This window comes from Scyliorhinus torazame, chromosome 16 (genome assembly GCF_047496885.1).
Source record: "Scyliorhinus torazame isolate Kashiwa2021f chromosome 16, sScyTor2.1, whole genome shotgun sequence".
Taxonomy (NCBI): Eukaryota; Metazoa; Chordata; class Chondrichthyes; order Carcharhiniformes; family Scyliorhinidae; genus Scyliorhinus; species Scyliorhinus torazame.
The window spans coordinates 2,769,597-2,792,397 of NC_092722.1; the positions used below are offsets into that span (position 1 = coordinate 2,769,597).

A 22,801-nucleotide genomic window follows, 5' to 3' on the forward strand; every position below is an offset into this window, starting at 1 on the left:
GGGGGGGGGGGGGGTGGTGGTGAGCGGGAGGACTGGCTGGAATGATGAGAGAGCTGCTTTCTGCTAACCTGGCACCAGGGCTACAAAATGAAGAAAGCAGGCACGACACGAGCCCTCAGAGGCTACGTGACAGGCAATGCGAAATTCCACAACACAAAGGCAGCCATCAGAAACAATCCAATCGCAAAGGCACATTATGGAAGATTAAAGTGTTGCCTTACAGATGGTCAAATTTCAGGAATTTATTAAGAACCCTTATCTAAACACAAAAGTGGCTGAATTAATCATGGCTAAAAACAGCTCACACTACAGTCTTTGCTTCAGTACATTACAGCATTGTTAACGAATGTTGTTGTTTTAAACATCTGTCAACAAATCATTCTCATAGTTTGGGATACCATTTCCGGACAAAGACACTGCTGCCTCCTCCAACTTTAAACAACTGAATGAAGTGCCGCACCTCCTTCGTTTGGGCGATATTCAAGCCCAGTGTTTCCAAACTTCCCTTAATGGTGAAACAATAGGAGGAGGAATGCTGCTGTGTGTTGCAGAGTGCCTGGGTAACCCAGTCAGCACTTGCCATTCTCCTCTGCCACTCTCGTGGAGCCCCTCTCCCGGGGGACTCAGTCCCAAGCTGCTGCTCCAGGTCTCACCAAGCTGAGTTTAGATTCCTGTTCGATGTTAGAATCTGCTGCGCAGTCCAAGGCCCAGTTTGAGTGCCAGCTAAGTTCGCCGTTACACCCACGTCCTCTGAGCAAGCGAGTCATTCTGGACCCCAAAACAGCTCAAACCGCAAAGCTCAGCTTCTGAACAGGTGCCGTTTAATTACATTTCCGCTGATCATGGGGGTCCAGTCAGCCGACTGCTGCAGCCCCGCTGATTCGGTTACTCTGGAAAAAATAGAGAAGTTTTAAAAGTTAGCTCGGTCACTGGAGTGAAAGGTAGAATCATCAGCAGCATATATATATCCATTACAAGGATTCTTGACAGTAATTTTAGAGCGAATTATTGGATATATATTTAAATATCATTTTTACCAAATGACCTTTTATATTTGGCTTTTTAAAACTCTACATCACGCAGTTTGCACATAGAATCCATACACTGGACAACAGTACAACAGCCCATGATGTGAGCAGCACGGTAGCACAGTGATTATTGCTTCACAGCTCCAGGGTCCCAGGTTCGATTCCCGGCTTGGGTCACTGTCTGTGCGGAGTCTGCACGTTCTCCCCGTGTCTGCGTGGGTTTCCTCCGGTTGCTCCGGTTTCCTCCCACAAGTCCCGAAAGACGTGCTGTTCGGTGAATTGGACATTCTGAATTCTCCCTCTGTGCACCCGAACAGGTGCCGGAATGTGGCAACTAGGGGCTTTTCACAGTAACTTCATTGCAGTGTTGAGGTAAGCCTACTTGTGACACTAATAAAGATTATTATTATTATGATGATTATCTGGGTTACAGGGATTTGTCCCAGTCAGAGTAAAGTCATTTGCTAAAATCTAAGTTTCATTCCTGACTATCTCTGCTGACGAGGGCTGGGGTTTCGATTTGGATTTTATTTATTGTCACGTGTACCAAGGTAGAGTGAAAAGTATTATTCTGTGTACAGTCCTGACAGATCGTTCTGTACATAAAGAAAACATAGGACATACGATAAACACACAATGTAAATACATAGACACAGAAAACGGGTAAGCATACAGAGTGTAGTACTACTCAGTAGAGAAGGTGTGCAAAGAGGTCAGGTCAGTCCATAAGACGGTCATTTAGGAGTCTGGTGACAGTGGGGAAGAAGCTGTTTTTGAGTCTGTTCGTGCGTGTTCCCAGACTTCTGTATCTCCTGCCCGATGGAAGAAGTTGGAAGAGTGAGTAAGCCGGGTGGGAGGGGTCTTTGATTATGCTGCTCACTTTCCCCAGGCAGCGGGAGGTGTAGATGGAGTCAATGGATGGGAGGCAGGTTCGTGCGATGGACTGGGCGGTGTTCACGACGCTCTGAAGTTTCTTGCGGTCCTGGGCCGAGCAGTTGCCATACCAGGCTGTGATGCAGCCCGATAGGATGCTTTCTATGGTGCATCTGTAAAAGTTGGTTAGAGTTAATGTGGACATGCCAAATTTCCTTAGTTTCCTGAGGAAGTATAGGCGCTGTTGTGCTTTCTTGGTGGTAGCGTCGACGTGGGTGGACCAGGACAGATTTTTGGTGATGTGTACCCCTAGGAAGTTGAAACTGCTAACCATCTCCACCTCGGCCCCGTTGATGCTGACAGGGGTGTGTACAGTACTTTGCTTCCTGAAGTCAATGACCTGGGGCGAAATTCTCCCCAAACGGCGCGATGTCCGCCGACTGGCGCCCAAAACGGCGCCAATCAGACGGGCATCGCGCCGCCCCAAAGGTGCGGAATGCTCCGCATCTTTGGGGGCCGAGCCCCAACATTGAGGGGCTAGGCCGGCGCCGGAGGGATTTCCGGTCCGCCAGCTGGTGGAAACGGCCTTTGTTGCCCCGCCAGCTGGCGCGGAAATGACATGTCGGGGTGGCGCATGCGCGGGAGCGTCAGCGGCCGCCGACAGTTTCCCGCGCATGCGCAGTGGGGAGAGTCTCTTCCACCTCCGCCATGGTGGAGACTGTTGCGGAGGCGGAAGGGAAAGAGTGCCCCCACGGCACAGGCCTGCCCGCGGATCGGTGGGCCCCGATCGCGGGCCAGGCCACCGTGGGGGCACCCCCCCAGGACCCCGGAGCCCGCCCACGCCGCCTTGTCCCGCCGGTAAATAGGTACTCTAATTTACGCCGGCGGGACAGGCAATTTATCGGCGGGACTTCAGCCCACCCGGGGCGGAGAATCGAGCGGGGGGGCCCGCCAACCGGCGCGGCCCGATTCCCGCCCCCGCCGAATATCCGGTACCGGAGACTTCGGCAACCGGCAGGGGCGGGATTCACGGCGGCCAACGGCCATTCTCCGACCCGCTGGGGGGTCGGAGAATGACGCCCCAGCTGTTTAGTTTTGCTGACATTGAGGGAGAGATTATTGTCTTTACACCACTCCACTAGGTTCTCTATCTCTCTCCTGTATTCTGACTCACCGTTGTTCGAGATCTGACCCACTACGGTCATGTCATCAGCAAACATGTAGATGGAGTTGGAGCCAAATTTTACCCCACAGTCGTGTGTGTATAAGGAGTAGAGTAGGGGGCTAAGTATGCAGCCTTGCAGGGCCCCAGTATTGAGGACTATCGTGGAGGAGATGTTGTTGTTTATCCTTACTGATTGTTGTCTGTCGGTCAGAAAGTCGAGGATCCAGTTGCAGAGGGAGGAGCCAAGTCCTAGGTTTTGGAACTTTGATATGAGCTTGGCTGGGATTATGGTGTTGAAGGTGGAGCTGTTGTCAATAAATAGGAGTCTGAGTGGGAGTTCTTATTGTCGAGATGCTTCTGGATTTGTTAAATGCTGCAGTTTGCTGAGACATTTACAAAGTTTTACAGAGATTTATAAAGGTCAATGCTTTGGGAGGGTATACATTCACTCAATATATTGAACGGGTGTGTGAGAATGCAGAATGAAATAGATGTTTGAAAGGTGCGGACTCAATTCAAAAAAGGCAATTTCTTCTCCAGTGCTTCTCTTAATGCTCTTGTCTGAGAATGTGAGATTCTGTGGCAAGTACCGAGATGCATTTTGCAAAGTTGCTTAAATTCCCCAGAGGCACCCTCAGTTTGCCAGTGCGTTTTTACAAAGAAGCCTCCAATCTTCCCAAGTGCTGAGTGCCAGACACAGATCAGGGTTCTTTGGAAATGCCCTGTTCCGTATAGCTGTGCCCCCGTGTGCCAGTACAACTGGTCCTGTTACAATGCTCGATTCCCAGGGACGTTGAAACGTACAAATTACTGCCAGCAATTCTGGCAAATAAGTTCCAAACACATTTATACAACATTCCTCTGTCCTGCTACTTGAACACAGGCACTAACTTGTTTATCATGAATCATAGAATCATAGAATTTACAGTGCAGAAGGAGGCCATTCAGCCCATCGAGTCTGCACCGGCCCTTGGAAATTGAAAACATCTGCACCAAAATAGCACAGAGAAGAATGTCGGCCGAACATTTAACCCCTGACATTGTCAACTGTAGTTTCTAGAATCGAGTGTCCTCTCTTTAATGGCTACGTTGATAATCCTGGCAAATATTTACTTCCTTGATTAACCATCTTGGAGGCTGAAGTTCATTAGCACAAACCTGAGCAGGCATTTGATATTGACCTGATTAGGATTTTATTTAGTGTCATTCACACTTTCACAGAATCGTAAAGCAATTATCTGTTATACAATAGCCCGAAGTTTTAAGAAAGGAATAATTATTTGAGGTGTTTTGGTTCCTTTCATGTTGACTCAGTGAGGATAAGCTGTGAATAAGAGACATATCAATTAAAACCTGACTTGCACTTTGGGCTGGAGCTGAAACAGTTGTTTATTAAAATATTCAATAGCCCAAAGGTCAATTAGAACCCATCCAGCGAGTACTGTTAAAAGTTTTATTGAAACAGAAATTAAAGCAAATGAAGTTTGCAATCCATTTCGCTGTTACATAGAACATAGAACATAGACCATTACAGCGCAGTACAGGCCCTTCGGCCCTCGATGTTACGCCGACCTGTGAAACCACTCTAAAGCCCATCTACACTATTCCCTTATCGTCCATATGTCTATCCAATGACCATTTGAATGCCCTTAGTGTTGGTGAGTCCACTACTGTTGCAGTAGGGCATTCCACGCCCTTACTACTCTCTGAGTAAAGAACCTACCTCTGACATCTGTCTTATATCTATCTCCCCTCAATTTAAAGCTATGTCCCCGCATGCTAGACATCACCACCCGAGGAAAAAGGCTCTCACTGTCCACCCTATCCAATCCTCTGATCATCTTGTATGCCTCAATTAAGTCACCTCTTAACCTTCTTCTCTCTAACGAAAACAGCCTCCAGTCCCTCAGCCTTCATAAGATCTTCCCTCCATACCAGGCAACATTCTGGTAAATCTCCTCTGCACCCTTTCCAATACTTCCACATCCTCCCTATAATGCGGCGACCAGAATTGTACGCAATACTCCAAATGCGGCCGCACCAGAGTTTTGTACAGCTGCAACATGACCTCATGGCTCCGAAACTCAATCCCTCTACCAATAAAAGCTAACACACCATACGCCTTCTTAACAACCCTCTCAACCCGGGTGGCAACTTTCAGGGATCTATGTACATGGACACCGAGATCTCTCTGCTCATCCACACTACCAAGAATCTTACCATTAGCCCAGTACTCTGTCTTCCTGTTATTCTTTCCAAAATGAATCACCTCACACTTTTCTGCATTAAACTCCATTTGCCACCTCTCAGCCCAGCGCTGCAGCTTATCTATGTCCCTCTTAACTTGTAACATCCTTCCGCACTGTCCACAACTCCACCGAATTTAGTGTCATCTACAAATTTACTCACCCATCATTCTACGCCCTCCTCCAGGTCATTTATAAAAATGACAAACAGCAGTGGCCCCAAAACAGATCCTTGTGATACACCATTAGTAACTGGACTCCAGTCTGAACATTTCCCATCAACCACCACCCTTTGTCTTCTTCCAGCTAGCCAATTTCTGATCCAAACTGCTAGATCACCCTGAATCCCATGCCTCTGTATTTTCTGCAGTAGCCTATCGTTACATCGAGAACTTTGCAACAATAGCTTGAGGATCATCTCAAAAATAAATGTAATGCCTGCGTTGGTGCACCAGCATCAGTTAAAACCCTTCCGGCTGAAATGTGGGAACATTGACACTTCCTGCTGCACAGAAATGAGGTTTGCCACGGTACTCAAACCAAGTTTCCTTTATAGTCAGTGTCATGATATTCAAACACACACATCATGATGGACACACTAACAGGCAAATCAGAGTACACAACACCACAACCAATCACAGACAAGAACACCAACCACATAAAAAGCACGAGCACGACACCTGGAGGTCAGTAGGTCTGGGGAGAAGGGAACAAGAAAGAGCTGTTGAAACACCACAAGCAGGGAGCCCCCCACGTGCAGAGTGCAAAGACCAAGTTATAAATAGTGAGTTTAAATAAAGAAGCGTTGTACCATATGCAACTGTGTTGGCTCATCTGTGTGTCAGAACACCCAACACCACATGGTACAGGAGTGGATCGATACCTGCCTACTAACCTGCCATTCTGGACATGGACCACACCGGCAAACCGCAGCCGATGCAAGTCACGGGGAACCTAGGCACCAACTGGAAGCTCTACAGGCAGCGATTTGACCTGTACATCCGTGCCACCGAAAAACAGAATGTCTCGGATGATTCGAAGATTGCAATGCTCCTCTTCTACGCAGGCCCCCACCCAAACGATGTCTTTAATTCACTGGTGTTCGAAGAAGGCGAAAACCAGGCCAAATATGACACGGTCATCCTCAAACTGGACCAGCACTTTCAAGTTGAAGTAAACAAAAGTTTTGAAAGATACATCTTTCAGCAACGCCTGCAAGGTAAGGAGGAGCTTTTTCAACCCTTTTTGACGCACCTCCGGATTCTAGCGCAGTCCTGCGGTTACGGCACCACTACAGAGTCCATGATCAGGGACCAGATTGTTTTTGGCGTTGCCTCTAGTGGCCTACGCCAGCAGCTTCTTAAAATAAAGAGCCTCACCTTAGCGTCTGCTGTGGAAGCCTGTGTCCTCCATGAAAATGCTACCTGCAGTTTTGCCCGATTTCAGGCGTCCGAGTTGGCACGGAGGGGGTCCCCAGCCGTCGAATCGGCAAGCCAGGCCGCCCACGACGTCGAACGCATCCAGGCCGTCGATTTCTTCCCGCCCCACGGCCCGGACGACAGCGGCCGCTTCCCGCGCTTTTCGCGGTCTCCCGCGCAGGTGCGCGCCAAAAATAACGGCCACAACGAGGGACGCACTGCGCAGGCGCGTCCACCGCAGGATCGCACTGCGCATGCGCAGTGGCGCAACGAACGCCGTGACGTCATGACGTGCAGCAATTGTGGAGGTCTACACTTAAAAGGGCAATGTCCTGCAAAAAACCGACAGAGCAACAGATGTGCCATGATGGGCCACTACGCAGCCCGCTGTCGTGCGGCTCAACCCATAGATCCGGCGCATCCTCGACAACCTCGCGCACGAGTCAGGACCGTCCAGCCCACGCATCAAGACTTCCAGTTAAGTGATGCAGATGACCAGGATGCCTTCCGAGTTGCCGTCATTGATGTCAACAAGGTCAATGCCATCAATCCAGCCGATGAGTGGTGTGCCACCCTGACGGTCAACCGATCGCGCGTCGCCTTCCGTCTGGACACCGGCGCATCCGCCAACCTGATTGCTTACTCTGCAGTCCAGGCCATGAAGGTCAAACCACCCATCACACCATCCCGGCTTAAGATGGTTGACTATAACGGGAACGTTATCCCGTCCATAGGATCTTGCCAGCTACAGGTGACTCACAAGAGGCACACGGCCACACTCCCCTTCGAAGTTGTGGGCTCATCAAAGGACTCGTTACTGGGCGCACAAGCGTGTAAGGTCCTTCACCTGGTACAGCGCATTATGTCTCTCTCTCCAGATGAGATATCCGACTTCCCGGATGCTGAGTTCCACGCGAATCTCCATTCCCTCCTCGCTCACAACCAGGAGGTTTTTGAAGGCATGGGGACATTGCCACACACGTACAAGATTCGACTCAGACCGGACGCCATCCCTGTCGTTCACGCACCTCGCAGGGTTCCTGCGCCTCTCAAAGACCGCCTCAAGGCGCAACTGCAGATTCTTCAGGACCAAGGGGTCCTATCCAAGGTCACGGAGCCCACGCCATGGGTCAGCTCCATGGTCTGTGTAAAGAAGCCCTCGGGCGAGCTCCGTATATGTAGAGATCCAAAAGATCTGAACAACAACATCATGCGGGAACACTATCCCATCCCGAAACGAGAAGACCTCACCAGCGAGATGGCGCGAGCCAACATATTCACTAAATTGGATGCGTCCAAAGGATTCTGGCAGATCCAACTGGACCCGGCCAGCCGAAGACTATGCACATTCAACACCCCTTTTGGCAGATTCTGCTACAACCGGATGCCATTCGGCATCATTTCGGCATCTGAAGTATTCCACCGCATTATGGAGCAGATGATGGAAGGCATCGAAGGGGTACGTGTATATGTGAACGATATCATCATTTGGTCCACCACTCCGCAGGAACACATGCATCGTCTTCGACGTGTCTTTACCCGCATACGGCAAAATGGCCTGCGTCTCAACCGTGCGAAGTGTGCTTTCGGCCAGACGGAGCTGAAATTCCTCGGGGACCACATCTCAAGGTCCGGGGTCCGTCCCGATGCAGACAAGGTTAGCGCCATCACAGCCATGCCACGACCGGCTGACAAGAAGGCTGTCTTAAGATTCCTGGGCATGGTCAACTTCCTTGGAAAGTTCATTCCCAACCTGGCTTCTCATACAACAAACATGCGCCATCTCGTAAAAAAATCGACGGAATTCAACTGGCACCAATCGTATCAGCGGGAATGGGAGGAGCTCAAGCACAAACTGGTCACGGCACCAGTGCTGGCCTTCTTTGACACGACTCGCCCTACAAAGATCTCAACAGACGCCAGCCAATCTGGTATTGGAGCGGTACTCCTGCAAAAAGACAGCACGTCATCATGGGCCCCGGTTGCGTATGCCTCACGAGCCATGACCCCTACCGAACAGCGCTACGCGCAAATCGAAAAAGAATGCCTGGGCTTGTTAACTGGACTGGACAAGTTCCACGACTATGTGTATGGCCTGCCACGATTCACGGTCGAAACTGACCACCGCCCCCTGGTCAACATCATTAACAAAGACCTGAACGACATGACTCCTCGCCTCCAGCGCATCTTACTCAAACTCAGGAGGTACGATTTTGAACTGATCTACACTCCGGGGAAGGAACTCATCGTGGCGGACACTCTTTCCCGAGCAGTGAGCACACCACCAGATGCAGAGGGGTTCGTGCGTCAAATTGAGGCACACGTGACTCTGACATCAGCAAATATGCCAGCTGATGATCCTAGTCTGGCCCACATACGCGCAGAGACGGCGACTGACCCTCTGCTGCAGCGAGTGATGCGCCACATGACGGAAGGGTGGCTAAAAGGGCAGTGCCCCCAGTTTTATAATGTGCGAGATGATCTCACCAACATAGACGGGGTCCTTATGAAATCGCATAGGATCGTTATTCCACACAGTGTGCGCCAGATGATTCTTCGTCAACTACACGAAGGCCACTTGGGCGTCGAAAAATGCAGACGAAGGGCCCGGGAGGCGGTATATTGGCCGGGTATTAATGAAGACATAGCCAACATGGTGCTCAACTGCACAACCTGTCAGAGGTTTCAGCCGGCGCAACCTCCGGAACACTTCTACCACACGAGATGGTGACGTCCCCCTGGGCGAAGGTGGGTGTGGACCTATTTCACGCGCTCGGCAGAGATCACATTGTTATTATAGACTACTTCTCAAACTACCCGGAAGTCATGCCTCTCCATGATCTGACGTCGTCCGCAGTCATTGGGGCCTGCAAGGAAACGTTTGCTCGCCATGGCATTCCAAGGACTGTCATGTCAGACAATGGACCTTGTTTTGCCAGCCGTGAATGGTCGTCCTTTGCCGCAGCATATGGTTTCACTCATGTGACATCCAGCCCTCTGCATCCACAATCGAACGGGAAGGCTGAAAAGGGTGTCCACATCGCAAAGCGGCTCCTGTGCAAGGCGGCTGATGCCGGATCGGACTTTAACCTTGCCTTGCTGGCCTATCGATCGGCCCCGTTATCCACGGGCCTCTCGCCAGCGCAGCTACTAATGGGTCGCTCCCTCAGGACGACGGTACCTTCCGTCCTGGCACCGACAACAGACAATGAGGCGGTTCTTCGGAACATGCAACTGCAGTGTGATCGCCAGAAAGGTCGGTACGACACACGAGCGACGGACCTGCCCCCCCTGTCCTCCGGAGACAAAGTACGCGTCCATCAACCGTATGGTGGCTGGTCAGCACCGGCCGAAGTCCTCCGACAAGTGGCTCCCCGCTCGTTCCTGGTTCGCATGCCGGATGGTTCCGTGCGTCGCCGCAATCGGCGCGCCCTTCGCCGACTTCCACGCTCACAGCCACACAACACGCCAGATCCTCAACAGGCTTCCGAGGATGACTTTGTGGAGCTGCCGCACATCACGCCCTTTCCATCGCCACCCATGGCCATGCCTGCACAGCAGCCGGTGGTTCTTGATCCACCCTTGAGGCGGTCAACCCGAATTCGTCGCAAACCCATTAGAATGGACTTATAATACAGTTCATATGTTTAATAAGTTGGACAATTTTACATGATAACCTGTTGTTGTTTATCGTTCCAGATGTCGTCTGACTGGACAACTGTTCAAATTTTTTTTCTTCTTCTCTCGTTCGCATTTCTGTTATGTTATGGTACAACTGGATTCATGTGACGCACTCGACATCGCCCCATGTACATAGTTCCGTCATAGACACATGCTGCACACGACACACACACACTCTTAGATGCACTCACGTCACGATCATATTTATTACCACGTAGGCACATATCTTTGTAAAAAGGGGGGATGTCATGATATTCAAACACACACATCATGATGGACACACTAACAGGCAAATCAGAGTACACAACACCACAACCAATCACAGACAAGAACACCAACCACATAAAAAGCACGAGCACGACACCTGGAGGTCAGTAGGTCTGGGGAGAAGGGAACAAGAAAGAGCTGTTGAAACACCACAAGCAGGGAGCCCCCCACGTGCAGAGTGCAAAGACCAAGTTGTAAATAGTGAGTTTAAATAAAGAAGCGTTGTACCATATGCAACTGTGTTGGCTCATCTGTGTGTCAGAACACCCAACACCACAGTCAGTAAGCAATGAAGGTTTTTTATAGTTCTCAGACAGAGTGAATTACATCAAAGTGGCACAAGAGGCCCCATCCAGAGGTCATGCCCCTGAACCCACTGTACATTGCACGGTTGTGGTTGATGGAGGCAGCTGCACATGTTAAAGTGAAACTGCCTTCAGTCAGATCTGATTTTAGCTTGTGGGGAACACGACTTGTGCACTTCTCCTATTGGGAGAAAGTTTAAAGTTAGCAGAGTTCTTTGGAAAGGTAGTATACCCTTTTGTATAGGTCAAAGGACATATTGGAAGAAGGTAAGGTGCCCTTTTTGATTGTTAAAATTAGACATGGATGTGCGCAAAAAGTGGATAAACTCCCTGGAATTGTTAAACTCATTGGTACAGTCAAGGGAATTGTCAAAGCTCATTGGAACTGTCAATCTGCCAAAAAGAAATTGACATCTCCTGGCCTTTAAATTAAAAAAGCAGTCTGCAATTAAAAATAAATCATACTTGCTATTTCACTGTTTGTTGACATAAGCCTGAAGGTTGCCTGTCAGTTCATAATTTGAGTCACAGCTCCAAGTACTTATAAAATCTTTAATGTGGGGCTGTGAATACAAGTGCCTGTTGTTATTAGGGATTAAGTCGTTGAAGAAATTCAAATATAGTGGATGAATTTTTACCAATTATTTAAAAAAAGTTAATGCATCAATAGGCACTTAGAACTTTACTTTGTTTCAGGGTGGCACAGTGAATAGCGCTGCTACCACATGGGGCACAGGAGCCGGGTTCGGTCCGGCCCTGGGTCATTGTCCATGCGGAGTTTGCACATTCTCCCCGTGTCCCTCACTCCCATACCCAAAGATGTGCAGACTAGTTGGATTGGCCACACTAAATTGCCCCTTAATTGGGAAAAAAAAAGAACTGGGTACTTGAAATTAAAAATGAGAACTTTACTTTATTTCATTTCTACATGGATCCCAAGGACTGCCCATGCTGAGCACAAAGGGTGTAAGGGAAAAGGGTGTTGAGTGGGGGCCATTAGGTGGCATGAGTTGGCACTAAGTTAATACAGTGTAGGATCACTGAAGTCAACCTTTTTGCCCATCTCGCGGCAACCAGCACCCATCGCGCTGCCTGCAATCGGTTTCCATTCCCCAACCAACTGCCTCGCAGAATGAAAATCAAATCCTCCAGGGCAATTTTTCAGGAGTTGGGTTCATGGAACTGGGAATTCTCCAGATTCTGCGTTCCTGACCGAAGAGTGAAAGTCTCCTCTTGTGCACATGGGGACAACTGGAGGCCATGAATATGGGACAGTCACCAAGAATCCAACTGGGATTTCAGGAGAACCTTCTCTTCCCAGAGAGTGGTGAGAATGTGGAAGCCATTGTCACAGGGAGTTGGTGAAGCAGATATTAGAGGGAGGAGGGAACAGAGGGTTACGATGCAAGATTTAGATGAGAAAAGGTGGGTGGAGACTGCAATGCCGTATAACTACCAGCATGGAATGGTTGGGCTGTTTCTGTGCCCTATATCTCATGTTGTAGTTCTATCTCTTTATTCACATTGAGATGAACTGAGTTTCTTCAACTGAATTTTGCTGAATTCCAGGTCCCATTTTTAGTTGATGATTTTTAGTTTCTCTTGGCTCCATTTTAAGTCAGAATGAGGTTGGCGCAATGTGAATAATGAACTTTTCCTTAACCCTGTCGACTTCCTGGTGTTTTTAAAGTTGATCTGCGTTTCCAAGAGACAAAGAACGTGATTTAACAGAAACGTTTTGAAGTGTGATTTTGGCAGGGTTTGGCTGGCGGTTTCCCCCAGCTTAGTCTCTGAGGCCCACACCGGCCTTGGCTCGCACTTTGGTCATTTTTGGGGCCTTGAGGGGTTTCTCCCTGGTCAAGCCCATGGATTCGGGGTGACCCCCTCGGGATCGGGGTCCCCCCCACCCTCGGGATCGGGGTGACCCTCTCGGGATCGGGGTCCCTCCCCCTCGGGATCGGGTTCCCCCCCCTCGGGATCGGGGTGACCCCCTCGGGATCGGGTTCCCCCCCCCCTGGATCGGGGTTCCCCCCCACCCTCGGGATCGGGGTGTCCGGGCTCAGATCGCCATTGCTGCTGTATTTGTTTTAAACGCACTCGTTCGGTACAAGTTCCAGGCCGCGGGCTGCTCACTGTGTCCTGGAAATGTTCACAGAGCCTCTGGTCATTTGGGAGCCCACCCAGGCCACTCCTCTGGACACCCTCTGACCCCAGCTGACCCATCACCAGGGTGGGCGTGGCCAAGCTCAATCAGCGGCCCCCCCAGGTGCTGCCACTCCTCAGTTCACTCATCAGATGCTCAGCCCCCCTGCAGGGGAAGTGGGGAATAGCAAAGCTCACCCCAAACACAGGACACATGCACCGTGTCCATGTTCTATATACATGTCCACATACCATATATATGTCCACATACCATATACATGTTCACATACCATATGCATGTCCACATACCATATACATGTCCACATACCATATACATGTCCACATACCATATGCATGTCCACATACCATATACATGTCCACATACCATGTACATGCATGTCCTTTTGTTTTGTTTAATCAATGTGTTGGTGCGATTGATATCTTCGTACATTTAGTTGGTCTATATGTCATCTATTAGCTGCTCGGCTAGTTTTCCACAATAAATGCATTTTAGAAAGTGTTTTGAACAACTGACATGGTTGTATTTGTAAATATAATATTTTGTCAGTTTTGAATCCTGTTTATGCAGATTAACAAAAAGAAATGTTCCACTAATAGAGCAAAAAAGATACAAATATCTTGTATTTATTTAGCATGTGCAGTAATCCCCAAGTCAGCAGATAGCTTGCGCAGTGGCTAATCGGCGCCCTCTGACCCACCGCTGAGCTTCGTCAAGGGCCTGTCCTCAGTGATGTGGATCATTGAATGTGGTTCCCACAGCTGCAGTCCGGGTTTCTTGAAAGGGCCCACTTGTGCTGATTCACTGCACAAAGGCCTGGACCAGTGTGACCAGCTTGAGGAGTGCCCAATGTTGGCGTGGCTGGTTGAAGCCGGGCGGGCGGACTGTGGGATCAGGAAGTGTTTTTTAGTGGTGGGCTGTTGGTTCCATTCCTGCTACCACAGGGCTCTGCTGTTATTCCCTGGATGGTGGTGTTAACCATATAGGTTGGTGTGATGGGGGAGGGGGGGGGGGGGAAGCAGCACGTGGATTGGGAAGGTCCTTGTGTCGAGGCAGGATTGGGTTGTTGTGAACCTTCTCCAGGAGCCACTTTGCTGCAATCTCCCTCTTTATGTGAGGGGTTGGGATGTTGCTCAGGATTGGGAGCTGGGCAGTTGTGTTGATCAGAGGGTACCTGAGATGATTCACATTGCTGTGTTGAGCTGGGAATCTACAAGACTGGTGTGGGATGAGCACTCTGCAGTCGAGTAGACAAAGGAAAGAGCTGAGTCCTTAAGGTTTGAGCATCCGCACCCCATGAAGAGCCAGCAATTTTGCTGAGGAGGTTTTGATCTTTGCTGCTGTCTTGTTCGACTGTTTTGGGTATATTGGTATTCGGTGAAGATAAACAGGATGTTGTTTGTGATTCAGTCTGTTGCCATTGATGGAGATGTTGAGTTCCCTCTTGGCACTGGCATTATGGGGATGGAATATACTGGAGACTGTTTTGTTGTTGATACAAAGAGAACAAAGAAAATTACAGCACAGGAACAGGCCCTTCGGCCCTCCCAGCCTGCGCCGATCCAGAACCTTTATCTAAACCTGTCGCCTATTTTCCAAGGATCTACTTCCCTCTGTTCCCCGTCCATTCATATATCTGTCTAGGTGCATCTTAAATGATGCTATCGTGCCCGCCTCTACCACCTCCGCTGGCAAAGCGTTCCAGGCACCCATCACCCTCTGCGGAAAATACTTTCCACGCACATCTCCCTTGAACTTTCCCCCCTTCACCTTGAAATCGTGACCCCTTGTAATTGACACCCCCACTCTTGGAAAAAGCTTGTTGCTATCCACCCTGTCCATACCTCTCATAATTTTGTCGACCTCAATCAGGTCCCCCCTCAACCTCCGTCTTTCCAACGAAAACAATCCTAATCTACTCAACCTTTCATCATAGCTAGCACACTCCATCCCAGGCAACATCCTGGTGAACCTCCTCTGCACCCCCTCTAAAGCATCCACATCCTTCTGGTAATGTGGCGGCCAGAACTGCACGCAGTATTCCAAATGTGGCCTAACCAAAGTCCTATACAACTGTAACATGACCTGCCGACTCTTGTACTCAATACCCCGTCCGATGAAGGCAAGCATGCTGTATGCCTTCTTGACCACTCTATCGACCTGCGTTGCTACCTTCAGGGTACAATGGACCTGAACTCCCAGATCTCTCTGTACATCAATTTTCCCCAGGACTCTTCCATTGACAATATAGTCCGCTCTTGAATTAGATCTTCCAAAATGCATCACCTCGCATTTGCCTGGATTGAACTCCATCTGCCATTTCTCTGCCCAACTCTCCAATCTATTTATATTTTGCTGTATTCTCTGACAGTCCTCCTCGCTATCTGCAACTCCACCAATCTTAGTATCATCTGCAAACTTGCTAATCTTGATGGTCTGAATGTACAGGTCTTACAGTGGTTGGCCAAGCTTTGCAACATCGTTGTGTAGTGTTGTCTCTAGTTTAGAAAATGTCCGTGCCCGAGAGACACAACAGACATCATCGGCATTGGTGATCTTCTGAGACATGGTTGGAGGCCGATTGTTGATATAGAAACTGGAACGGATTGGAGCTAGAACAGATCCCTGGGGAAGCCCATTGGCTGAATCATCCAGGTATGTGTCTCATCACCCATGGGCACCCTGATCTGTTTCCCTTGTCAATGGTAAACTTAGACCGTTCTATCAGGAAGTACCAGGAAGTTAATAAATATTCTTTCTGAGCACAAATTCCATTTGCACCTTGTCACTCCGTTTTGCATGCTCGAAACCCATTAGAGTATTTCAAAAGAGCTTGGCAGCTGGCCTCCTTCATAGATTGGTTCTGACAACTTGAAAAGCGTTTAACAAGCAAGACCGTCTTTACAGAGGTTGTTGATGTGACATTCGCCTTGGCACAATGAAAGGCTATGGAGCTGAAAGTGATAGAGACATTTGTCTGTGCCAGTGCTGCCAATGGGCAGAGAGTAGACCCAGAGGCCTCAGAATCTCGGTGCCGAAGCTCCCTGTAAAGGTGAATAATTCAGGCAGGTACCGTGGGCCATTACCGCCTCCAACCACAAAGGAAGCAGGAAGTCCCAAATCTTTTGAAGAATGTTGCAACCCATCAAGGCAAGATGAGAATGCTCATTTTCATTTATGTGGCCTTGTGGCACAATATTATTAAATTCCTTCCTCTGAATATGTACACATTACTGTAGTTTGACTGGGATGGGAACAGGAACCCAAAAAGGAGTTTGGCTATTCTTACACCAGTCATGGAGGGTCTTGATAAAAGGACACCAGCATCATGACAGAGTGAGGACAATAACTGTGGATACGAAGGACATTATTTTGGCAATTGGAGGAGGGTTGCCTGTCGGACTACCCTTCTGATTCAAGGTGACATGGTGCCGTTTGTGGAGTTTTTTTTTGCTCTATGGTGAGGAACGGTTACTCATAGCCTAGGAGAAGGTCAAGTCGATTTAAGTACAATACTGAGCACTGCCTTCATCACTCTATGTACATGGCTTGTGTCACTCAGCACCAAGTTTAAACTCGAGAAATCTTTCTTTTATTTGAAAAGAAATGTAAATCCCATCCTTGGCATTTAATTGGATAATGAGCTGTTCGACCAGTCCGGACACAGGGGGCGCGATTCTCCACTCCCACGCCGAAGTGGCCGCACCGTCGTGAACGCCGTCGAGGTTCACGACGGCGCGAAACGGCCCCGGTCCCGACCGATTCAGGCCCTGACAATGGGCCAGGATCGGGGCCGAGTCATCTACCCGCGCCAGGCCTTGTCGCCGCGTAAAGGCGGCGCCGCATTGATGACGCGGCCGGCGTCGCATAACAGGCGTCATGCGCGCATGTGTGGGTTGCCGTCCTCTCTAAGTCCGCCCCGCAAGAAGATGTCTGACGGATCTTGCGGGGCCGCGGAAGGAAGGAGGTCCTCCTTCAGAGAGGATGGCCCGACGATCGGTGGGCACCGATCGCGGGCCACCCCACATTTGAGGTACCCCCCGGTGCAGGATCCCCCCTCGCCCCCCCACAGGCCGCCCCCCCCCAGCGTTCACGCACCGTTCACAACGGCAGCGACCAGGTGTGGACGGCGCCGGGGGGAACCCGCCGTTTTGGCCTGGCCGCTCGGCCCATCCGGGCCTGAGAATAGCGGGGGTGCCGGAGAATCGCCATTTTGGGTGTCCCCGGCGATTCTCTGGCCTGCGGCCCGCGGAACTCGACCAGGCCGTTCCCGCCGCTTGGGAGAATCGCGGGAGGGAGTCGGACCGGCGTCCCGGGAAATTTTGGCGGCCCAGGCGATTCTCCCAACCAGCGCGGGAGTGGAGAATCGCGCCCAGGTTACCTACTACTTCTCCTGTCGAATGCACTGATGGTCAGCTAGGTGCCAAATTTGAGATTATTCAGTGGGTTGGCAGTCTCCTCACCAGCCTGCTCCAGGGCAGCGCTGTGGCCACTGAAGCAAAGGTCGGGCACTTGTCAATTATCTGCACCATTGTTTGCACTTCGCTACAGTTGCACAGGGGTGAGTCACGGTGTGCCCAACGGAAGAGCTTCTTGTGGCAGGGTCCGACTCCTCCGCAAAACCTGTTCAGTTTGACCTATTTGCGACGTGGGAGGTCAAAGACTGGATTGCCAGCATGCGGACATAACCGAGTGCTGCTTCTGGGCTGTGCTGTTGGTTTTGTGTCACAGACCCTTCCACAGGTCCGCAGAGGAACTGCCTAGCTCAGGCTGGGCGACCAGATTGGCTGCCTTGAGATCAGCCATTTGGTGGGTAGATGGGTGGGTGGATGGGTGTGTGGATGGGTGTGTGGGTGTGTGGATGGGTGGGTGGGTGGGTGTGTGGATGGGTGTGTGGGTGGGTGGGTGGGTGTATGGATGGGTGGGTGGGTGGGTGTGTGGATGGGTGTGTGGATGGGTGGGTGGGTGGGTGGGTGTGTGGGTGGGTGGGTGTATGGATGGGTGGGTGCGTGGGTGTATGGATGGGTGTGTGGATGGGTGTCTGGGTGTGTGGATGGGTGTGTGGGTGTATGGATGGGTGGGTGGGTGTGTGGGTGGGTGTGTGGATGGGTGTGTGGGTGTGTGGATGGGTGTGTGGGTGTGTGGATGGGTGTGTGGATGGGTGTGTGGGTGGGTGGGTGTGTGGATGGGTGTGTGGGTGGGTGGGTGGGTGTATGGATGGGTGGGTGGGTGGGTGTGTGGATGGGTGTGTGGATGGGTGGGTGGGTGGGTGGGTGTGTGGGTGGGTGCGTGGGTGTATGGATGGGTGTGTGGATGGGTGTGTGGGTGTGTGGATGTGTGTGGATGGGTGTGTGGATGGGTGTGTGGGTGGGTGGGTGGGTGTATGGATGGGTGGGTGGGTGGGTGGGTGTGTGGGTGGGTGTGTGGATGGGTAGGTGTGTGGGTGGGTGTATGGGTGACGAATGTGATATAAAATAGTTACTTTAGAGTTACTAGTTAATGTAATGTAGAAATAAGCCACTTTGATTCTGGCAGTTAGGGACAAAGGGGTTTGAGACCGCATGGAAAAAGCAGGAAGAGGTGTGTCTATGAGAGTGATGCTGCATTGATAGGGGCCAGAGAAAGGGATTGGAAGTGAGCCAATCAGAATAGATCGAACAGGTCAGGAGGGACATAGGCTGACCTATGTCCGTCGATTATGTGAAACTTGATACCATTTGAATTGATTTTGCAGAGATCCCTTTGTCTTTTAGTTCAGTCGTTTTCTGGGGTGTAAGAGGCTGGATGTCTCTTACGTTTCTGTAAGATGATTCAAGCTTGCAAGCTAAATAAATAACTTCTTTTTACGTGCGAATCCATCTCAACTTTTATTGAGGCCAGACTGACAGAGAAAGAAATTTGGGGATCAACATTTGGTGCCGAAAACCGGGATTTCTCTGGGCGATCCTGATCCAACTGCAAAATCAGAATTAGACTGATTATGAACAGGAGGATGGGGAACAAAGGGCCCTCAATGTAGAACTGGAAAACGACCGCGCATTGATTGTTCCCCTCTTCTTATCGTCTGATTAGTCTGGTCACTCGCGGTTGGCACAGAAAGACCGCCTCGACGAAATCACAGGTCAGTCTGGGGATTAGCACTTTAATTGATGGGATTTCATATTGTTGTTTCGGCTTGGGTTAGGGTTTTGGGCTGATGGGACTTTAATAATGAAGGTTCAGTCTATTATATGGGTTCAGAGGCTGATGTGACTTCATTAATGAAGGTTCAGTCTATTATATGGGTTCAGGGGCTGATGTGACTTCATTAATGAAGGTTCAGTCTATTATATGGGTTCAGGGGCTGATGAGACTTCAATAGATGGAGGTTCAGTCCAGTATAACTGTTTTTAAATCTGAAGATGGTTCAACTCTATGTGTGAGTGTTTTAAATATATAGTTGATTAAGCTAAAATTGTCTCCTTGGACTGTAAAGTTCCGAGGTCTAGTTGAGATTGTGAGGAATGCTGCATATTGGTTGAAGCAGAAGTCTCTCAAAGGGTTAACAGCAGCAGGCAGAGTTGAAAACAGACAGTGCTTCTCACTCAGGCTTTGAGATAACAGCAGCAGCCGTAGTGTAATCGGATACCTTTCCTTTGAGTCAGTGAACACCAGCAAAGTTACGTTTTGAATTAATTAAAGGAAACCAGTGGGTTTCTCCACCTCTTTGATAAAAGTTATTATTTTCGAATACAATTGATTGAAATTGCCAGAATCTTAAGTTTTACTTACTTGAAATAAGGTTTATCTCATTTTATCTGGAGATTAATAGAAACTTAAAGAAGATCATGGACACCATTTTAAAAAGTGTCAATCTGGAGATGATAGTTGATTTTGCTAATACTTATGTGTATGTAAAAGAAAAAAAACTTGTTAAAAGAAAAATTGTTAAGATAAAGAAATAATTAAGTTGTAAATGTTATACAAGTTTGTGTTAAGCAAATTGTAAATTTAGTTCTGAGTTGAGATCAGAGCTAAGCTTGCAAGTTGCAGTAATTCAATTTGAATTTTCAAACATTTTTAAGTTTTTTAAAAAAAGAGAGCAAATAGAGAAAAGAAGGACACAGATCTTGAATGCGTTGAATAGCACATTTTAAAGGCCCATAAATCTTTCTGTTATCTTAGACCTAAAACCTAGGAAGATTGACGAGCCAGAGGAATTTCTGGAGCGTTTTAATGAAATCTACCGGGGGCAGTCAGGCGATTTGCTGTATCAAAATGGTCAGAATTCCCCTCAATACTGTGCTATGTTAATGCATTGCCTACCACCTTCTGTGGTTACTGCTGTGAAATGTAATAACATGAATTGGACAGAGAACGACCCTTCCCAGATGGCAAGGGCAGTCAGATTTTACTGGAAGGAGGGTGTAGGCCAAGAAGGAGGCTCAGTTACAAAGGTTAAGACTGAGTATGTAATGAAAAAGGATGATCTGCGACCCCAACAAGCGGCAGAAATGGTAGTTTACCAGCAGGAGCTCCAATATAGTGACTTTGGGTGGGTGGATCAGCGAAGAGGAGGATGAGACAACAGTGCTATATTTCTATCACCCCCCAGTGGTGGACGTTAGACGTTGAACAGTCACTGCATCACGTTACCCTGGCCTATGACAGAACTGGACGAAACAGGGAGTTGGAGGACAAATACCGGCCATTACTTGAGACCGAATGGCCAGTCAAGGTTACAGCCACAGTCACGGGAAAAGAAGGTACAGCCGATTTTGTTACAATATCACCACATTTATGGCCACAGTCAGCTTCGGTAAGCCCTCATATTACACGTCAGGTCCATGACCAGTACCATGCCAGGGATATGGGGCGAATGGTCAGCATCTTACCGCAGCTCGTCAGAATAGGTATGAGATATACCTTTTGAACAATCCACGTCTGCCATTTAAATACTGTACCACTATCAATCCAGCCTATTTTCTTAGTGGTCCCCCTGTCCATGAAGACGCACCTGGCCACGACTGTTTAGCCTTGATTCAGGAAACTACCACAATAAGGGGCGATTTGAGTGACATTTCGTCAGAACAACCTGACATGATTATGTGTGGTCAAATATCCCACCGGGGTTTAGTTAATGACCTACTGCAGGCCCTCCTTATGCCCGCGCAGATTTCCGTTATTAAATGCGCTGCCCACACGAATGGTACAACCCCAGTTGACGTTGGTAATGAACGAGCAGATCGTGCAGCGCGCACAGCCGCACAAATTCAGCAAGTGATGGTGCCTAAAATGTTAAGTCAGACTAAACGATCTACTATGAATATGTCTGCTTCTGACAAGCCAATGCCAACCATCCAAGACGTCATAAGGTTACAGGAGGACGCTCCTGAGAGTGATAAACAAATGTGGAAACGGTTAGGTTGTACATATGATTCTGTTTCCTCTTTATGACCACGCCTGCACATCAGACTTGTATGTCTGATGTACTGGCTTTATGGGTCATTGAATGTGTACACTTTGCAACTCATTGTGGGGCTCGAGGGACTAGTGATTTGTTGCTGGACACTTGGTGGCACCCTAAAATGCAGGGGTTGGCCCAAAGTATCAGTAATCGGTGTTTGATTTGTCAGCAATATAACACCGGAAAAGGTATCCCTTGTGGGAAGGGCAAACCCCGTTGCCCAGTGGTCCCTTTGAGACAGGACGGTAGCATAGCGGTTAGTGCAATTGCTTCACAGCTCCAGGGTCTCAGGTTCGATTCCCAGCTGGGTCACTGTCTGTGCGGAGTCTGCACGTTCTCCCCGTGTGTGCGTGGGTTTCCTCCGGGTGCTCCGGTTTCCTCCCACAGTCCAAAGATGTGCAGGTTAGGTGGATTGGCTGTGATAAATTGCCCTTAGTGTCCAAAATTGCCCTTCGCGTTGGTTGAGTGGGGTTACTGGGTTATGGGGATAGGGTGGTGTGGGCTTGGGTGGGGTGGGGTGCTCTTTCCAAGAGCCGGTGCAGACTCGATGGGCCGAATGGCCTCCTTCTGCACTGTAAATTCTATGAATCTATGAATCTATGACGCTCCAAATGGATTACATTGAGTTGGAAAGGTGTCAATGTTACAAATATGTTTTGGTCATTGTGGATGTGTTCAGCAGATGGGTCGAGGCGTATCCGACTATCTATAGTAAAGCTGCTCCTGTGGTTAAAGTCTGGATGAGGGAAATCATTCCCCGGTACGGTATACCAGCTCAGTTAAGTTCTGATAATGGGCCTCATTTTATTGGACAAATTAACAAAGAGTTTTGCTCCCAGTTGGGCATACGCCAGCAGTTACACTGTCCTTACAGACCGCAGGCGGCCGGGTTGGTTGAGAGACACAATCAGACCCTCAAAACTAAATTGGCAAAATTAAGAGCAGACACGGGACTGACATGGCTTAAGTTGCTCCCCGTTGCCCTCTTCCAGCTGCGGGTTACACCTGCGGGACCAGCCCGGCTCTCTCCCGCCGAGATTCTTTATGGCAGGCCTCTTAGAACTCCTTGGAGCCTGCAGGTTCCCAGACGGGTTCAGTTTCATCAGATGACTGAAGAAATGACCACCTATGTTCTAGCCCTTACGCAAGTGCTCAAGGAACTCCATGGCCAAGTCAGCGCGGCTCACCAGCCATTGCCCCAGTACCTAGCT

At 49.3% G+C, this 22,801-nt stretch overlaps 1 long non-coding RNA gene across 1 annotated transcript in view; it reads right to left on the reverse strand.

Annotated features, from left to right (window-relative positions):
* Nucleotides 1-222: 222 nt before the first annotated feature.
* The window catches only part of LOC140392328 (uncharacterized), a 31,209-nt gene continuing 8,630 nt past the window's right edge, over nucleotides 223-22,801 (reverse strand). Inside the window, exon 2 of the long non-coding RNA XR_011935287.1 lies at nucleotides 223-890. This is a non-coding gene — a long non-coding RNA (uncharacterized lncRNA). The remainder of the gene's footprint in view (nucleotides 891-22,801) is intronic.